Source organism: Mobula birostris, chromosome X, assembly GCF_030028105.1.
Source record: "Mobula birostris isolate sMobBir1 chromosome X, sMobBir1.hap1, whole genome shotgun sequence".
Classification (NCBI taxonomy): Eukaryota; Metazoa; Chordata; class Chondrichthyes; order Myliobatiformes; family Myliobatidae; genus Mobula; species Mobula birostris.
In genome coordinates, this window is record NC_092402.1 from 20,537,766 (window position 1) to 20,557,980 (window position 20,215).

At 42.9% G+C, this 20,215-nt stretch overlaps 1 non-coding gene across 1 annotated transcript; it reads left to right on the top strand.

Annotated features, from left to right (window-relative positions):
- Window positions 1-2,038: 2,038 nt before the first annotated feature.
- On the top strand, window positions 2,039-2,110 carry trnac-gca (transfer RNA cysteine (anticodon GCA)). Its single transcript has one exon. It is a non-coding gene; the product is annotated as a tRNA-Cys (tRNA).
- Window positions 2,111-20,215: the final 18,105 nt, after the last annotated feature.

Genomic DNA, 20,215 nt, shown 5'->3' on the forward strand with positions numbered 1-20,215 from the left:
GAATCCAATGGGAGATGAGATTGAGCCATAGAACAAAGGATTCTGTCCCTTCCTTTCCAGTCCTGATGAAAGGTCTCAGCCCAAAATGCTGACTGTTTTCTTCCCCTCCATACAAGTTTGCTGAGTTCCTCCAAGTGTTCTATGTTCAATGAAAGTAAACCTGCTACCTTTCCTGGTCTGCCCTGTAAAGAACATCAGATCCAATATTCCCTTTCAATTATTCTGTCTCCTGCCACCTTCTTTGCAACTTGGTGTTACCTTCCTTTGTTAATCTCTCTTTCCTAGTTCTAGAGGCCAGAGCAGAAAAGGGTAGCACGTTCACTTTCATTGAACATAGAACATTACAGTACAATACAGGCTCTTTGGCCCACGATGTTGTGCTGACCTTTTAAACTACTGTAAGATCAGTCTAACCCTTTCCTCCTACACATCCTTCTATTTTACTGTCATTGATGCCCCTATCTAAGAGTCTCTTTAATGTCCCTAATGTATCTGCCTCTACCATCACCCTAGCAGGATGTTCCATGTACCCACCACTCTCTGTGTAAAAAACTTACCTCTGACATCCGCTAAACTTCCCTCAAATCACCTTAAAATTACAGCCCCTCATATTATCCATTTCTGCTTTGGAAAAATGTTTCTGGCTATCCATTCAATCTATGCCTCTCACCTCTATTCTCCTTCGCTCCAAAGAGAAAAAGCCCTGTCTTGCTCAACCTATCCTCATAAGACATGCTTTCTAATCCAGGCAGCATCCAGATAAATAGTTGCACCCTCTCCAAAACTTCTGCATTCTTCCTGTAACTTTTCCCCACATCCCTAAACCCTCACCAGACCCTTCTATCCCCAAAACCAGCCCCGAAAACCTAAAAACAACTAAAAAGTAACTAAGCTACGACTTTGATGGAGGCCCCAGCTTGCACCATCTTGACTGGAAGATGGATCAATGTAATTTCCTAAAGAATATTGGATATTTGCAATAATCTAAAGACATTGTGCTTTTAATTCCACATCCCATTCCCATTCTGACATGTCTATCCACGGCCTCCTCTACTGTAAAGATGAAGCCACACTCAGGTTGGAGGAACAACACCTTATATTCCGTCTGGGTAGCCTCCAACCTGATAGCATGAACATTGACTTCTCTAACTTCTGCTAATACCCCACCTCCCCCTCATACCCCATCCGTTATTTATTTATATATGCACATTCTTTCTCTCACTCCCCTTTTTCTCCTTCTGTCCCTCTGACTGACCCCTTGCCCATCCTCTGGGTTTCTCCCCCCCACTCCTTTTCCTTCTCACTGGGCCTCCTGCCCCATGATCCTCTCATATCCCTTTTAACAATCACCTGTCCAGCTCTTGGCTCCATCCCTCCCCCTCCTGTCTTCTCCTATCATTTTGGATCTCCCCCTCCCCCTCCCACTTTCAAATCTCTTACTAGCTCTTCCTTCAGTTAGTCCTGACGAAGGGTCTCGGCCTGAAACGTCGACTGTACCTCTTCCTAGAGATGCTGCCTGGCCTGCTGTGTTCACCAGCAATTTTGATGTGTGTTGCTTGAATTTCCAGCACCTGCAGAATTCCTCATGCTTAAAATGACTAAGGTTTGTTTTCTTTTTTTAAAAAATGATAGATTTATTTAAGTTACATTAATTTAAATTCCCCATTTGCCACAGTGGTAAAATGAATTTTTCCTACAATTAGTGCTTACATTAAATTGCTATTTTTGATGATACGAACTGAAGTGAGAAAATTGGATACTTATATCATCTAACACATTAATGGGACAATCTGACCTGCAGCCAAATACTTCACCACTAAGCTACCTGTAAGGATCTGTATTTGGATAATTAGGCTGGTGGAACATTTGTTTTATTATCAAAAAGGGTGCCTACTCCTTCTAGAATGTCTCAGGTATTCTAGTGAAGATGAGTTTTAAGACCCAGTATACCTGAGTCAATTGTTTCCATGAACCTAGTCTGTTCTTGATTATTGCAGCATTTTCCATTCTGGAAGCGTAGCCCCCATTATTGCCAGTAGGGGGTATAGCTCAGTGGTAGAGCATTTGACTGCAGATCAAGAGGCCCCTGGTTCAAATCCAGGTGCCCCCTTTCTAGTTTCTTGCATCAGTTCTTCACTCAGTAACCTAGAGTTATTTTAGCATGGGTGGAGGCCATTGAGTCCCTTTTGTTCATTTAAAAATGCAAACACAAGGAAATCTGCAGATGCTGGAATTTCAAGCAACACACATCAAAATTGCTGGTGAACGCAGCAGGCCAGGCAGCAACTCTAGGAAGAGGTACAGTCGAAGTTTCAGGCCGAGGCCCTTCGTCAGGACTAACTGAAAGAAGAGCTAGTAAGAGATTTGAAAGTGGGAGGGGCAGGGGAGATCCAAAATGATAGGAGAAGACAGGAGGGGGAGGAATGGAGCCAAGAGCTGGACAGGTGATTGGCAAAGGGGATATGAGAGGATCATGGGATAGGAGGCCCAGGGAGAAGGAAAGGGGGGAGGGGTGAAGCCCAGAGGATGGGCATGGAGTATAGTGAGAGGAACAGAGGGAGAAAAAGGAGAGAGAGAGAAAAAGAATATATATATAAATAAATAATGGATGGGGTATGAGGGGGAGGAGGGGCATGTATAAATAATGGCCTGTAAACACTGCCAGAGCTGATGTGCATCTGATTCCATCTCTAACTTCAATTGGAATTTTTTTTTGCTCTTAAGATAGCTTTCCATAGGTCATACCTGGACTTCTTGTACAGTGCTGGATTACCAGCCTTGAATGCCATAGATCTAGCCCTCAGCAGGCTCCAAATCTCCTGGTTCATCCATCACTTTTGATTTGGATTTGTTCTCAAAGGCACATATTCATCCACACAGAGCCTGATGAAGTCAGTGATAATTGTGGCCTATTCATCCAGACTCAAAGATAAATCCCTGAATATTTTCCAGTACACTGTCAAAGCAGTCCTGTAAGCACTTCAATGCCTTCCTTGACCATACCTCCTTATACTCACCGCTGATGCTGTGGTCTTTAGTCTCTGCCCATACACCAGGAGTAGAAGTACAGTCAGGTAATCGGACTTTCCAAAGTGTGGCCGTGGGATGGCATGGTAAGCGTTCTTGTTGGTTGCATAACTATGGGCACAGGTTCCACAGGTGATATGTTTGTGGTAGTTATTCAGAGACTACTTCAAGCTGGCCTGGTTGAAATCTCTCGCAATGATAGGGAAAGTATCTTGGTGTGCAGTTTCATGCTGCTGATTACATTGCTTAGTACCTCCAGAGCTTGCTTGACATTGGTCTGGGGTGGAATGTGCTCTGCTACGAGGATAATAGTTATTGGGTCAATATACCACCTAGCCCCAAAAAAATTCTTTATGATCATTTATTGTACTATTCGATGTGGAGAACAACGTATCAAAAGTTGGATAATTTTGACAGATGAGAAAGTCTCCAAAAATGACATCAAAAACCAAGATGGCCACCAGCAGAAAAACATCAAAAATCTGACTGATAACCATCAAATTGCAAGTTTTTTTAACCCTGATGTTTTAAGGGATGCTCTTTTCACCAGTTTTTCAAATAACAGTAGTTCCTGGAATGAAAGTTGCATTTGTACTGACGTCATGATGTCATCAGTGATGTAATCAAGGGACAACTCTGGTATGAAGTACTGACGTCATGACACATAATATGCTACCTTATGGCTTCTCAGATGCAGTCTTGTTCATCATCCTTTTCTATCACTGGCTCATTTGTCATATTGTCACTGGTGCATTCCAGCCCATGCTTTCTGCAGGTACACTTTAGCGTATTGCACCCTCCCAAACAGTTGCAGTGAATCATCTGAATAAGTACCTCTTGAGCAGGTCTTTTGTCTGTCATCACTGGAACGAGTTTTTCCCCTTCTACCCTCCATCCCCGCTCAGATGGCTCCATTTCATCACTACAGCCCATCCACTTCATAACTTGGTAGTAAGTCCGCAGGGATTGAAATTTACAGGCCGAGGTGGTTGGTGGCAATCTTTCAGGCGTGATGAAAGTCTTAGTTCTCACAACTTTCTTGCAGAGCATATTATATCTGATAGATGCCAGGGAGTTGTTCTGATTTCCATTGAACAACGCCACCATTGCCCTACAGCCACTGGTTTCCACAACATCCTGACTTTGCTTTGGTGAGCAGAACGCTTTCGAACAGTCTCTGATTCCCTTTCTTTCTTGAAGGTTCTTTGGAACTTCTTTGGAACTTCTTTGGAACTTCTTTCTGATCCCAAATACTCTGGTTGTTGAGTTGCATCCGGTAAAGGCATGGAGAAACAATAGATCATTACAAGTTGCTTCTCCGAGTATCCGCTTAAGAACCTTGATATTATAGACATTTGATTTTGCCTTGTCCAAGCAGAAATAGAGTTCAGTGCAGTTTGTTACCACTACATGGTAGAGTAAGAGTATGAGGAGATCTGTGTCTTCTCCAACGAGGGTGGTAGATTTGAAAGCAGACATTGTGACGGCTGCTTTTGCGATCTCAGTGTCGGCATCTCCTTCAGTTTGAATCACTTTGCAGCTTCTCTGTCGCAAATGTTCCATGATGAGCTGGATAATTACCTGCTTGTTTGCCTCATTCGACAAGAAGTTCTCCTTTTTTCCAACAAATGTTGTCGCCCCTGTAATGTTCACCTTGTTCGCATTCAAATTTCTACTTCGATGCTGATGAGTACAGTCCTTTATGCTTGGCCCAACCCCATAACCATCAAACAGTGCAGTGGCTCTGGCATAGTGTTTGACAGTGAATGAGGTGTAGTCATCTGCACTTGAACTGTAGCTGTACCTCTCCATCCATTTTAAGTGGTGCATAAGTGATCCCCCATCTAGAACATAGTGATCTGTCACTGGGGCCGTCTGTGTGACAGCATTGTCCGATTTGGAGGTGACGTAGTTCTTTGTCACTCCTGCCAGTTGTGGCTTATCCAGCTGGCGCAAGATGGTCTTTGCTTCAAACAAAGACCTCGGATATGGACAGAGTTCATAGTTCATCACTTCGTCTAGCCAGAGATCACCTGTCTGTGACACAACTAGGAACCTCTGAAATAACAACGCTGGATCTATGGTACAGTCTTCAGCAACTTTGACTGTCCTGCTGGATGCTAATGTCTTGACTTTCGAACTCCTTTTGTGCGAGTACGAGAAAACAGAGTGTCCATCCATCTTCCTAACTATGTCATTTCCTATTGTGAACAGGTCATGTACATTGACATTCTCATTTGCATAAACCCCTGTGATGATGTTGCGCGATGATTAATCATCTGAAAATGGCGTGAAACAGTCCAGTTTTGCTGCGACTTTTTCAAGGTCAGCCTCATCTCTATTCACTCTGGACGTGGACAACTCCTTATCGCGGTCAGTTCTTGCATGGCAAGGTTGTAAGAGGATGACACAGTGGAAGACATAGTCCAAACTGCTCTTTGGTACTCTGACATCCCACTTCCTCACGTTAGGCCCCCGTGGCTTTTTAGTGAGCGTGTTAGTGTCTGCTCTATCACAAGATCAGAGCCAAGACCAGCCCAGTATTGGCTGCTGCGTCTGATTACATGGACCCCAGACTGGAACTTCTGATGAACCTCAGGGTTGTCATCCTGCAATGCATGCATCTTCTGAAGACAGAGACGAGCCGACTTCAGATAATTCAGATGGTCAGCGGCCGCAAATATCGGCAAGCAAGCTGAGATGGCACTGAGATGCATCGCTCAATGACCCCATTCGATCAGCAGTAACAAGTACCCCAGCAATCCCTACCATGGGCTGGTTTTGGAGGTCCCTGCCAGTTCATCCTTTTTGAGACGTCATGAAATAATAGTTCATAGTTCTGACGAGAAAACACACCCTGTGGGTATTCACATTCACATTTTATACCACAATTATGGCACTACCATTGTTAGAAACAGTGAAATATAGCAAAATAAGACAGGTATAGGTCCGATTCTTTTCATCGGCAGCCATTTTTTTAATGTCATATTTTTTTACTTTCCCGTGCTCCGTTTCTGTCCAAATTTTGATATGTTGTTCAGTGCATCTGAAAGACAAGAAATGACCATAAAACATTTTTTTTGCAATTTTTTTGGGGTAGGAGTATTTTGGCACTATACTGACAGCATTATAGTGAAAAACTCCCTTGGCAGGTAAAATGGATGACATTTGATCGCTAAATGTTCCAGGTTGGGTGATCAGGACTGAGACAGAATTGCCACGATTGTAAACCATGATGAGTTAATTGTAAAGTATATTCCACCTCCTCTGCTTTTAAAAGACTGAGCTGTTCTGCCTTTGCAGAAAATGGTGATGCTATTGAGCTACAGCACTGTGACCAAAATGGTGGGTGTGAGCCATGTTTCCTAAAGCAGAGTACATAGCAGTCCGTTATGTCCCTCTGGTACAACAATCTAGCTCTGAGGTCTTCAATTTTATTTTCCAGAGACTGTACATCCACCAGCAGAAAAGTCAGGAGTGGAAGTCAAAAGCCTTTGCCTTTCAATTGAACAAAGGGGAACTACACTCTCGACCCAAGTCAGCCGTCAGAGGTTCATCGATTTTGCACAGCGCTAAGCAGTATTGCACCCATATTGTACTGTCTCAGTACTTTTATATTTGTGTGCTGTAGCACTTACTTGCTATTCACAGTTATTTTGTAAATAACACTATTCTTTGCATTTCTGGTCAGATGCTAACTGCATTTCATTGGCTTTGTATCTGTACTCGGCACAAAGGCAATAAAGTTGAATCTAATCTAATCTAATGTTGCTAGATTCTTAAAATGTCTTTAAGTGATGCTGCTTACTGAAGTACCCATGGCTGTGATTGTGGATTTCAGCTGTAGTAGTACCATGATGTTGGCTGGAATAAAAAACATCTCATGCGAGGAATGGTCGAGTACGTTAGGACTTTCCTCTTTGGAGTGAAGGAGGATGAAAGGTGACTTGTTAGAGGTGTATAAGAGAATGGAGAAACAGTGACTTTTTCCCATGGTGGTAATAGCTAATGCAAGAAGGCATAGTTTTAAGATGATTGAAGAAAAGTATCGGGGGATATATCAGAGGTAGGTTTTTACATGGAGAGTGGTAAGCGCGTGGAATGCATTCCCAGGGTGGTGGTAGATGCAGATACATCAAAGCCATTTAAGAGTCTCTGAATGGATGAAAGAAAACTGGAGGGCTGTGTCGGAAGGAGTTTCTGAAATGAGCTTCCAGAGGAAGTGGCTGAAGCATATACAATAATAACTTTTAAAAGAAGAGATCTGGACTGCCAGCAGGACACCTCTGCCTCTGACGCTGGTACTACCAAGACCTTATGGGCTCCCAAAGATGCACAAGGAGGGTCCCCCCCCCAGGCTATTGTCAGTAGGTTAGATTCTACAACTTACTACCTTGCTAAGCATTTAATGACCATGCCGTCTCCCTTTGTTGGGGGCTGTGAGCATCACATCACAAATTTGACCAACTTCATAAAAAACAAAAACCACCATCCAGCTGACCCTGGAGGACATAATGGTCAATTTAAATGTAGTGTCTCTGTTCACGAGGGTTCCCATTAAGGACAGCCTGGTCCTCCTGTGGTCAAGTTTGATAAGGGTACCATTGATCTTTTTAAACACACCCTTACATCAACATACTTCCTCTATAAGGGGAACTACTATGAATAAATGGACGGAGTAGCCATAGGATCACCTTTGTCGCCGGCTATTGCTAATTTCTACATGGAGGACTTTGAGGAGAGGGTTCTGAATTCATCGCCCTTGCACCCCAAATACTTCTTCAGCTACATCGATGACACCTTCGTAGTGTGGCCTCATGGACTCCTTGCACTCCAACAGTTCTATGACCATCTAAACAGCATACATCAAAGCATTCAATTTACGATGGAGATAGAGAAGAACAGTTATCTCCTGTTCCTGGACATTTTAATATGACTGAAACCAGATGGTATCCTCGGACATGGCATCTATTGGAAACCCACTCACTCGGACTTATACCTCAACAATAACAGCCGCCATCGGTTGATGTTGTGTACTTTGATCTTCAGAAGGCCTTTGACAAGGTGCCACACACGAGGCTGCTTAACAAGCTACAGGCCCATAGTATTACAGGAAAGATTTTAATATGGATAAAGCAGTGGCTGATTGGCAGGAGGCAAAGAGTGGGAATAAAGGGAGCCTTTTCTGAATGGTTGCTGGTGTCTAGTGGTGTTCTACAGGGGTCTGTGTTGGGACTAATTCTTTTTATGTTATATGTCAGTGATTTGGATGATGGAATTGATGGCTTTGTTGCAAAGTTTGCAGATGATATGAAGATAGGTGGAGGGGCAGGTAGCTTTGAGGAAGTAGAGAGGCTACAGAAGGATAAATAGATTAAGAGAATGAGCGAAGAAGTGGTAGATGGAATAAGGTGTCGGGAAGTGTATAGTCATGCACTTTGATAAAAGAAATGAAAGGGTTGAGTATTTTCTAAATGGAGAGAAAATACAAAAAACTGAGATGCAAAGGGAGTTTGGAGTCCTTGTACAGGATCCCCTAAAGGTTAATTTGCAGGTTGAGTCTGTGGTGAGGAAGGCAAATGCAATGTTAGCATTCATTTCAAGAGGATGCGTATATAAAAGCAAGGATGTAATGTTGAAACTTTATAAGGCCTCAGTTAGAATACTGTGAGAAGTTTTGGGCCCCTTATCTTAGAAAGGATGTGCTGAAACTGGGTTCAAAGGAGGTTCACAAAAATGATTCCAAGATTGAATGGCTTGTCATATGAAGAGCATTTGATGGCTCTGGGCCTGTATTCACTAGAATTCAGAAGGGCATCCTTTTAGAATAGAGATAAGGAAGAATTTCTTTAGCCAGAGAGCGGTGAATCTGTGGAATTTGTTACCACAGGCAGCTCTGGAGGCCAAGTCTTTATGTATATTTAAGGTAGATGTTGATAGATTCTTGATTGGTCAGGGCATGAAGGGATACGTGGAGAAGTCAGGAGACTGGAGCTGAGAGGAAAATTGGATCAACCATGATGAAATGGCGGAGCAAACTCAATGGCCTAATGCTCCTATATCTTATGGTCTTGTCATGCCTCCAAACGTAGAGCACTTCTTTCTAGTTTGATTAACCATGCAAAAACCATTTTGGACCTGGAGAATCCTCCCAAGGAAATAAGACAATTGCTCACGATGTAGGAAATCAACTTGCTCTTAAAAGGGCTGATGGAAGAACCAGGAAACCTAACAACGAGAAGGAGCCTATCATTATTGTCTGTCTTCCCTATAATTCCATGGTTTCTGGAAGGATCGCCGGGAACCTGAAGAAATTCCGGATTTATACCATCCACAAACCCATAAGGAAGCTCAAGTCACAGCTTATGCAGGTCAAAGATGGCCTGGGACTCAGGTCAGCTGGTGTTTACAGAATTCCCCATGAATGTGGAGCAGCGTATATCAGTGGAAACCCGCATCAAGGAGCCCAGGAAGTGTATCTGTTTGGGTTACCCAGAGAAATCGGCAATAGCAGAACATTGTATACGCAATGGCCATAAGATTGACTTTGACGGCACAAAACTACTGTGCCACACCAGTGGCTTTTAAGACCGCTTGGTAAAGGAAGCCATTGAAATAAAACTAGTGGAAAAGAATTTTAACAAAGAAGAAGGTTTCGCTCTAAGTAAAAACTAGAGTTCGATTGTAAACAAGGTGGGAGAGCGGAAACCTGATTGGCTGAGGCCTAACCAAGCAGGTGGGATAGACTGCAGGGGTATAAGTACCACTATACTAGATATGTGCAGGCATCATCCCTGATGAAGATGGCATGGCAGACTTTGTCATCGAAACATCAGTTATAATCTATATGTATACCCGGCTGGATGCATGGCTAAGAAGGATTTAGGGTGATGTGGGCCAAAGGTGGACAAATAGGACTAGCTTTAATGGGAATTGTGTTTGGTATGGTCTAGTTGTGCTGAAGGGCTTGTTTCCATGCTGCAGATCTCTATGATCCTATGACATAAATTATGTGAGAAAATGGAAAATAAAGTGCCATGCAGTCCCACCACCAGAGAGATCTGACAGGGTATTGTTATTGATTTACTATTGTCACAGTGAAAAGCTTGTCTTGGCTATTGTTCATACTGATCAAATCATTACACAATAAGGCAAAGCAATAACAATACAGAATAAAATGTAAAAGCTACTGAAAAGCGTAGTGCATGCAAGTAAATGAATAGGTGCAAGATCATATTGAGGTAGATAGTGAGACCAAGAGTTGATCTTATCTTACAAGAGGTCCATTTAAGAGTCTAACAACAGTAGCATAGAAGCTGTCCTTGAGCCTGTTGGTACACGCTTTCAGGTTTTTGTATCATCTGTCCAATGGGAGAGGGAAGAAGAGAAAATGTCTGGGGTATTGGACTGAGAGGGCTTTGCATCATTCATTCTGACTAGAAAGGTGGCAGCTCAATCAATGAGACACCCTGTTAGTACTGAACTTGAACCAGAACAGAACGGAACACTGGCTTTTGTACACAAACCTCTAACTCAGTGCAAAGTTTTCTACAAACAGAGGAAATGCAGACGCACAGTGCAAGACTTTGGCCTTTTCTACGTTCTGCAACTAATTTACACAAATGACTCTCCTTGAGAACCACCCCGATTCTGTCAACATAATTAGTTTGGTTTATGACAAATATTAGCCATGACAGGAACTAAACACTGGATTCAGCTGTTCACCTGGAACATGTTTGTCAGATGACACTGTCGATTTCTTTTGAATGCACTGAAAGTCATTGCACAGAAACAGGTGGTTCGGCCCACCTATTAGGCACCCTTCCATATTAACCCCAGATTCCAGTACTTGGCCTTCAGCCATTTACAGGATATGTGTCTCGATCTGAATTATCTCTTACATCACATGTGAAGTTAGAGGCTAGTTGATTAAGGAGGGACTTAAAGTAACTTGCCAGCTTTTAGGATGTAAATCTGGTTTTAATGTGATGTTATCTAACATTATAGTCACTTGTCACATATGACCAATTAAGGGTCCAGAATATTTCTGCTTGGTTAAAAAAAATGAGTACAGGAGTTGGGATGTTATATTAAAGTTACATAAGACAGTGGCGAGGACTAATTTGGAGTACTGTGTGCTATTCTGGTCTCCTACCTACGAGAAAGATATCAATAAAATTGAAAGAGTATACAGAAAATTTACAAGGATGCTGCCGGGACTTGCAGACCTGAGTTACAGGGAATGGTTGAATATGATAGGGCTTTATTCTCTGGCGCGTAGGAGAGAGAGGGGAGATTTGATAGAGGCATGCAAAATTATGAAGGGGTATAGATAGGGTTACTTCAGGCTTTTTCCTCTGAGGTTGGAACTACAGGTCATGGGTTAAGGGTGAAAGGTGAAATGTTTAAGGGAACATGAGGGGGAGCTTCTTCACTCTGAGGGCAGTAAGAGTGTGGAATGAGCTGCCAACAGAAGTGTTGGATGTCCTTTTAGAACAGAGATCAGGAGGAATTCCTATAGCAAGAGGGTGGTGAATCTGTGGAATTCATTGCCACAGACAGCTGTGGAGGCTAAGTCATTGGGTATATTTAAAGTGGTGGAGGTTGATTTATTCTTGGTCAGTAAGGGTGTCAAAGGTTACAGGGAACCTGCAGGAGCATGGGGTTGTGAGGGATGATAGATCAGCTGTGATGGAATGGTGGAGCAGACTCGATGGGCCAAATGGCCTAATTCTGCTCGTACGTCTTATAGTCTTATGGTTTTATGCTCCAAGGAGGATGATCCAACCTTCTCCAATCTTACAATATAGTTCATCTCCCTCAACCTAGCTAATAAAGGAATTGTTCAACCAGTAACTCCTCCCAGCTAATAAACTATGTGCTGGAGGAGCTCAGTGAGGCCAGTGGCACCTGCGGCCAGGAAAAGATTGTAAACATTTTGGGTCAAAGCCCTGCATTAGTTTTTAATTTGAAACGTTGACAATTCCTTCCCTCTTCACAGAGGCTGTTCGACCTGCTGAGTTCCTCTAGCAGGTTGTAGCTCCAAATTCCGGCATCTGTAGTCTCCAGTTCCTTCCAGCAGACGTGATGTCCAGTGGCCAATGCCACCGTGCAGCAAATCTCTCCTCATGTAACAGCAGGTAGCTTGAAACTCTGTGAGGTAAACTTCTGATAAGAAGTGCAGCTTTGCTGAAACCCTCCCTGTGTACAGTACCGAGGAATGTGTTTGGGCTTTGTGTTTCAATCTGCAGATTAGAATCTTCAAATCTTCTTGAGTTTTTGTCTCTGTCAAAATGAAGATTATAAGGGATAAGGCTCACTGTGACTGGGATTGCAAAGAACTTTGCTTCATGCCAGTAGAGAGCAAAGAGCCTCTGTAAAAAGTTTCCCCAAGGCCTGTGGAAGCTTTGGAGGTGCATTACATCCATTTATCATAACCCCGTTAATTCATTTCACTGTGTATTTGACATTTTTCTTCCCTTAATTCTATCCATTAGAGCTGTTTAAAATCTTGGACAGTCACTTTCCTCTTTCTGCATCTGCTCCATCCTCTCAGCATTTGACTCAGAGAGAACCCCATTTGTTTCCTTTCTTCCCCCTGACTCTTTCTCTCTTCCTGCTTGTCGGCAGCTTTCTCTTTCCTTCCATACTTTGCTTTTCTCATGGTTAAATCCTGGTAAGATCATCCCCTTTGCCATCTTTGAACCCAGCTCAATCCATGTCCATAGATCTCTAAATGTTGCAGTGCAAGTTGATAGGATGGTTAAGAAAGCGTATGGTGTGTTGGCCTTCATTGGTCAGGGGACTGCGTTCAAGAAGAATGAGATAACGTTGCAGCTCTATAAAAACCTGGTGAGACCACACTTGGAGAATTGTATTCAGTTCTGGTTGCCTCATTATAGGAAGGATATGGAAACTTTAGAGAGGGTCCAGGATGCTGCCTGGACTTGAGAACATGTCTTATGAAGATAGGTGGAGCGAGCTGGGGCTTTTCTCTCTGAAGCGAAGGATGAGAGGTGACTTGATAGAGGAATATAAGACGATAAGAGGCATAGATAGAGTGGACAGCCAGAGACTTTTCCCCAGAGTGGAAATGGCTAATACGAGGCAGCTTAATTTTAAGGTGATTGGAGGAAAATGTAGGGGATGTCAGAGCTAGTTTTTTTTAAAAAAGGTTGGTGGGTGTGTGGAACACACTGCCGGGGTGGTGGTAGTTTAGAAACGTTTAAGAGACGCTTAGATAGCACATGGATGGAATAACACTGCTCTAAGTTCTTTCCACCCACCTCCTTTAATTCTAACCCTCCTCCTCCAGTCTTTTATACACAATTGCCCTTGCTTTGACCCAGTAATGATGGCTGGGCCTTCAATCGCAGAGGCATCACCTCCTGGAGTATAGATTCTACCTTTTTCTAACTCTCCACCTCACTCTCCTGTATTAAGAGTCCAGTTAAAACCACCCCATAACCAAGCAGTAGGCTACCTCTCTCAACGTTTCTTGCTTTTATTTGGCAAATACTTTTTCCTCATAATTTCCAAGTAACTGATTTGACATTAAAGTACTTTGGGGCATTCTGGATTTGAGAAAGGCTCTGCAGAGGTGCCTGATTTTGTAAAACATATTCTGCTATTGGGCCACTGAAGTGTAAGGGGGATCCAGGAAGGGGTCACACCTCCTGTGAAGGGGCTTGTCATGTCCATTCTGGGGCAACTCATTCATCTTTGGTCCCCAGTGGACACTCAGATCTCACCTGTGGCGGCAAGTAGCTGTTTGCACGTGACAGCGGCCACACCCCGGTACACTGCTTTGACAGGCGGGCTAAACCAGGTGAGGGTGGCGCTGGGCCTCATACCCCGATGAAATAAGGACATGCTTGTCCTAGCATGCAAAGTCAGCACCAGCAGACTGGGCAGATGAGGTCAACAGTGAGATCCAATGGTTCTGCAACACTTTGTGGAGAGCAGAGGGCATGACAAGACACAGAAGAAGTCATGGTCATCCACTGCAACCAAAGCAGACCCCAGTTGTGACGACTACTCATACCACTGGACCTGGACTTTCAAGGTTGAGAGAGTGGAACTGGGCCAGTGCAAAGGATTTTCCACTTTGAAAACTCCCCTGCCCAGGTTTGAAGCTGTCATCGTCGGATAAAGTGGACCACCAAGTCAATCAATCATTGTGATAATTCAATAATTTGAAAGCAGTAAATAAATGCAGAGTTCCTCCATGCTTCTTTCTGTCTTCTTTTCAATCAATATTTTGTCCTTTCCTGTTAACTTTTTTCCCACTTTCTCCCTCTTCTGTGTAGTCAAGCACTCTTCTTCAGGATGGAACACTGATAGTCACCAAAGACTCCAGCAAGTTTTTACAGAAGAACCGTGGAGAGCATTCCAACTGGTATGAAGGAGCCACTGCACATGCTCATAAAAAGTTGCTGAAGGTTGCAAACTCATCCAGCTCCATCACAGGCACTATTTTTGTTCTCTTTTTGCACTACTTATTGAATTTAATTTTAATATATATTTCTTATTGTAATTTATAGTATTTTAAGTATGCACTCTAATGCTGCTGCAAAACGATAAATTCCATGACATCTGTCAGTGATACTAAACCTGATTCTGATTCTAATTCCCTTAACGGTGGGATTGCTGCCTAATTGTTCCTACAAGCTTTTGCCTCTTAAAACAAACAGCCAGAGATTGAAGTGTTTGAGCAGCTGTTTCCTTTGCTAAATATTTGCAACTACAGTTAATTTCCTCTTGTGTTGGTCTGTAAAAGCTTTGGGATGAGAAACAAGGATTCTGTGAGGGGCTTGGTGGTGGTCTGAACCCCCATGGTCTCACCAGACCTGTGGTCTGGAGTGCCTCTGTGGCTAACACTGTATCACTAAAGTGTGGTAGTTAAGTTCTCCTCAAGGGACTTGGTCAGACGAATCTTGTCTGATAGTCCAGCTTGGTACTGAGCAGTATAGCACTGAGGGCACCCTGCGGCGTTGACAGTGCTGTCTTTTAAATGAAGCTTTGCATTGCTTTGTTCTTCTGATGGACATAAAAAATGCCAAAGGACCAGCAGAGAAGATATCTCAAAGTCCTAGTAAGCATTTATCCCTTATTCAGCATTACTGAAACATCACTGCATGCAACATCCCCCAACACAGCCATTGTCCTATGTTTTCATATGCCTTGCCAAGAGTCACTTTGTCATTTTATCATTTCCTTTCACAGTCACCTTATGTACACATATTCTTTATGTATATACAGTCAGTCTATGTATATAATCTAATCTGATGTATATAATGTCACAATTAATTACTTGTACTTGTACAGGGTGCTATAGCAGTGTAGTGGTTAAGGTGACACTATTACAGCTTGGGGCATTCAGGAGAACGGAGTTCAATTCTGGCGCCGTCAGTAAGGAGTTTGAACGTTCTCCCCATGAACTGTGTGGATTTCCTCCCACAATCCAAAGACCTACCATTTAATTGCAAATTGTCCTGTGATTAGGCTAGGGTTAAATCAGTGCGCTACTGGGCAGTGCAACTCTAAATAAAAATTAAAATAAAAACATCATGTTTGATAGGATTGCTTTTACACAGTATTTATATTTATTGTGTTTTCAATGCTTATTGTGCTTTCCTATGCTGCATCGGATCTCGGGTAAAAACCTTTCTGTTCTCCTTTACGCTCGTACTGAAGAATAACAATAAACAGTCTTAAATCTAGCATCTTGAATAAGAAAGATCAGATCATCTGATCATTCCTCATTACCCTTTGTGGGATCTTGCCTATTGTCAGTAGTATTGGCTGCAAGATATTTCAAAGTCAAGCCCTCCCCACCACGGAGCACTGAAAAACAGCCACAAGAAAGCAGCATCCATTATCAAGAATGCCCATCATTCGGGCCAGGCTCTCTTCTTTCTGCTACAGTTGGGAAGGAGGTACAGGAGCCTATAGTCCCACACCACCAGGTTCAGGAACAATTATTACCCCTCAACCATCAGGCTCCTGAACCAGTGTGGAAAATTTCACTCACCTCAACACTAAACTGATTCCACAACTTATTGACTGACTTTCAAGGACTCCTTAACTTAGGTTCTCAGTATTATCTATCTATCTATTCACAAACAAGAGAAAATCTGCAGATGCTGGAAACCCAAGCAACACACACAAAATGGGAGGATAGGCAGGTGATAGAGAAGGGATGCGCTCAGACGGACGGTTTGAGATGTGTCTATTTCAACGCAAGGAGTATTGTGAACAAAGCAGATGAGCTTAGATCGTGGATCAGTACTTGGAGCTATGATGTGGTGGCCATCACAGAGACTTGGATGGCTCAGGGACAGGAATGGTTACTTCAAGTGCCAGGTTTGAGATGGTTCAGAAAGGACAGGGAGGAAGGCAAAAGAGGTGGGGGTGTGGCACTGTTGATCAGAGATAGTGTCATGGCTGCAGAAAAGGTGAACGTCATGGAGGGATTGTCTACGGAGTCTCTGTGGCTGGAGGTTAGGAACAGGAAGGGGTCAATAACTCTACTAGGTGATTTTTATAGGCCGCCCAATAGTAACAGGGCGAGGAGCAGATAGGGAAACAGATCCTGGAAAGGTGTAATAATAACAGAGTTGTCGTGATGGGAGATTTTAATTTCCCAAATATCGATTGGCATCTCCCTAGAGCAAGGGGTTTAGATGGGGTGGAGTTTGTTAGGTGTGTTCAGGAAAGTTTCTTGGGCACAATATGTAGATAAGCCTACAAGAGGAGAGAATGTACTTGATTTGGTGTTGGGAAATGAACCTGGACAGGTGTCAGGCCTGTCAGTGGGAGAGCATTTTGGAGATAGTGATCATAATTCTATCTCCTTTACAATAGTATTGAAGAGAGATAGGAACAGACAAGTTAGAAAAGTGTTTAATTGGAGTAAGGGGAATTATGAGGCTATCAGACAGGAAATTGGAAGCCTAAATTGGGAACAGATGTTCTCAGGGAGAAGTACAGAAGAAATGTGGCAAATGTTCAGGGGATATTTGTGTGGAGTTCTGCATAGGTATGTTCCAATGAGACAGGGAAGTTATGGTAGGGTGCAGGAACTGTGGTGTGCAAAGGCTGTAATAAATCTAGTCAAGAAGAAAAGAAAAGCTTACAAAAGGTTCAGAGAGCTAGGTAATGTTAGAGATCTAGAAGATTATAAGGCTAACAGGAAGCAGCTTAAAAAGGAAATTAGGAGAGCCAGAAGGGGCCATGAGAAGGCCTTGGCGGGCAGGATTAAGGAAAACCCCAAGGCATTCTACAAATATGTGAAGAGCAAGAGGATAAGACGTGAAAGAATAGGACCTATCAAGTGTGACAGTGAGAAAGTGTGTTTGGAACCAAAGGGAAAAGCAAAGGTACTTAATGAATACTTTGCTTCAGTATTCACTATGGAAAAAGGTCTTGGCGATTGTATGGATGACTGACAGTGGGTTGAAAAGCTTGAGCATATAGACATTAAGAAAGAGGATGTGCTGGAGCTTTTGGAAAGCATCAAGTTGGATAAATCGCCAGGACCGGAAGAGATGTACCCCAGGCTGCTGTGGGGGGCGAGGGAGGAGATTGCTGAGCCTCTACCAATGATCTTTGCATTATCAATGGGGATGGGAGAGGTTCCGGAAGATTGGAGGGTTGCAGATGTTGTTCCCTTATTCAAGAAAGGGAGTAGAGATAGCCCAGGAAATTATAGGCCAGTGAGTCTTACTTCAGTGGTTGTTAAGTTGTTGGAGAAGATCCTGAGAGGCAGGATTTATGAACATTTGGAGAGGTATAATATGATTAGGAATAGTCAGCATGGCTTTGTCAAGGGCAGGTCGTGCCTTACAAGCTGGATTGAATTTTTTGAGGATGTGACTAAATACATTGATGAAGGAAGAGCAGTAGATGTAGTGTATATGGATTTCAGAAAGGCATTTGATAAGGTACCCCATGCAAGGTTTATTGAGAAAGTAAGGAGATATAGGATCCAAGGGGACATTGCTTTGTGGATCCAGAACTGGCTTGCCCACAGAAGGCAAAGAATGGTTGTAGACGGGTTATATTCTGCATGGAGGTCAGTGACCAGTGATGTGCCTCAGGGATCTGTTCTGGGACCTTTAATCTTTGTGATTTTTATAAATGACCTGGATGAGGAAGTGGAGGGATGTGTTAGTAAATTTGCTGATGACACAAAGGTTGGAGGTGTTGTGGATAGTGTGGAGGGCTGTCAGAGGTTACAGTGGGACATTGATAGGATGCAAAACTGGGCTGAGAAGTGGCAGATAGAGTTCAACCCAGATAAGTGTGAAGTTGTTCATTTTGATAGGTCAAATATGACTGCAGAATATAATATTAATGGTAAGACTCTTGGCAGTGTGGAGGATCAGAGGGACCTTGGGGTCCGAGTCCATAGGATGCTCAAAGCAGCTGCGCAGGTTGACTCTGTGGTTAAGAAGGCATATGGTGTATTGGCCTTCATCAATCGTGGAATTGAATTTCGGAGCTGAGAGGGTAATATTGCAGCTGTATAGGATCCTGGTCAGAACCCACTTGGAGCACTGTGCTCAGTTCTGGTCACCTCACTACAGGAAGGATGTGAAAGCCATAGAAAGGATGCAGAGGAGATTTACAAGGATGTTGCCTGGATTGGGGAACATGCCTTATGAAAACAGGTTGAGTGAACTCGGCCTTTTCTCCTTGGAGTGATGGAGGATGAGAGGTGACCTGATAGAGGTGTATAAAATGATGAGAGGCATTGATCATGTGGATAGGCAGAGGCTTTTTCCCGGGGCTGAAATAGTTGCCACAAGAGGACACAGGTTTAAGGTGCTGGGGTGTACGTACAGAGGAGATGTCAGGGGTAAGTTTTTTGCGCAGAGAGTGGTGAGTGCGTGGAATGGTCTGCCAGCAATAGTGGAGGAGGCGGATACGATAGGGTCTTTTAAGAGACTCCTGGATAGGTACATGGAGCTTAGAAAAATAGAGGGCTATGGGTAACCCTAGTAATTTCTAAGGTAGAGACATGTTGGGCACAATTTTGAGGGCCGAACAGCCTGTATTGTGCTGTAGGTTTTCCATGTTTCTATGTTTCTAAAATGCTGGAGGAACTCAGCAGGCAAGGCAGCATCTATGGAAAAGAGTACAGTCAACGTTTCAGGCCGAGAATCTTTGGCAGGACCCTTCTATGTACCTATTTTTATTTCCACGATTTCTCTCGTTTTGCACATTGTTTGCCAGTCTTTATGTATAGTTTTTCATAAATTCTATTGTATTTCTTTACTTTTCTGTAAATGCCTGCAAGAAGGTGAATATTGATGTAATATATGGTGACATATACATACTTTGATAATAAATTTACTTTGACTTTGAGGAATGTGCAGAAGTTGGTACATAAATTCATTTTATTTTCTCAAAATCCCGCAAAATTGTAAACATGGCATTTGTACTGTCCGACCAATTGTTGAACATACAATGCCAAGGACTAATTTTGGAGCTGACACATTGATGATTGCACAAGATTGAAACTCAGTTCAGGAAACAAGGTCAGAAACTCAGCTTGATATACAGTGACGCGTTGAACAAAAAATAACTCAGAGGAATTTCCCTGAGAGGAAATTTTTTGTCCTGTTGCGTCAAAGCAACATAATTTGCTTATAACTGATGATGTTTGAAGCTGTTTAATGGTGTGCATTGCTCACCCAGTGTATAGTGGTTGGTGTCAAGATAACAATTAGGAATGGGACTTCCAGTTTAATTTTAACTCTCTCCAATGTAGGACATCAGTGGGTAATGAACCATGTAAGTCACAATGCTGATTAAGATCTGTAAACATTTCAACGTACTTTACAGCTCTCTGACTGTTTGTCTTGCTTTGCAACACCCTCTGTGTCTCAGAGTGATGGAGCAGAACAATGGTGAAGCCCCTGAGGCTAAAAGACAGGTATCTGTTATGAGCCTCCAACTGGATCCTTCTCATAGAATTATATGGAGCCATCAAAATTCACTGAATATCATTAGAATATTCAGCCATCTTAGACTTCAAAGCTCAAAGTAAATTTATTATCAAAGTATACATATGTCACCATATACTACTCTGTTACTCATTTTCTTGTGGGCATTCACAATAGAACAAAGAAAGACAATAGAATCAATGGAAATCTACACAGATGGAGAAACAACCAATGTG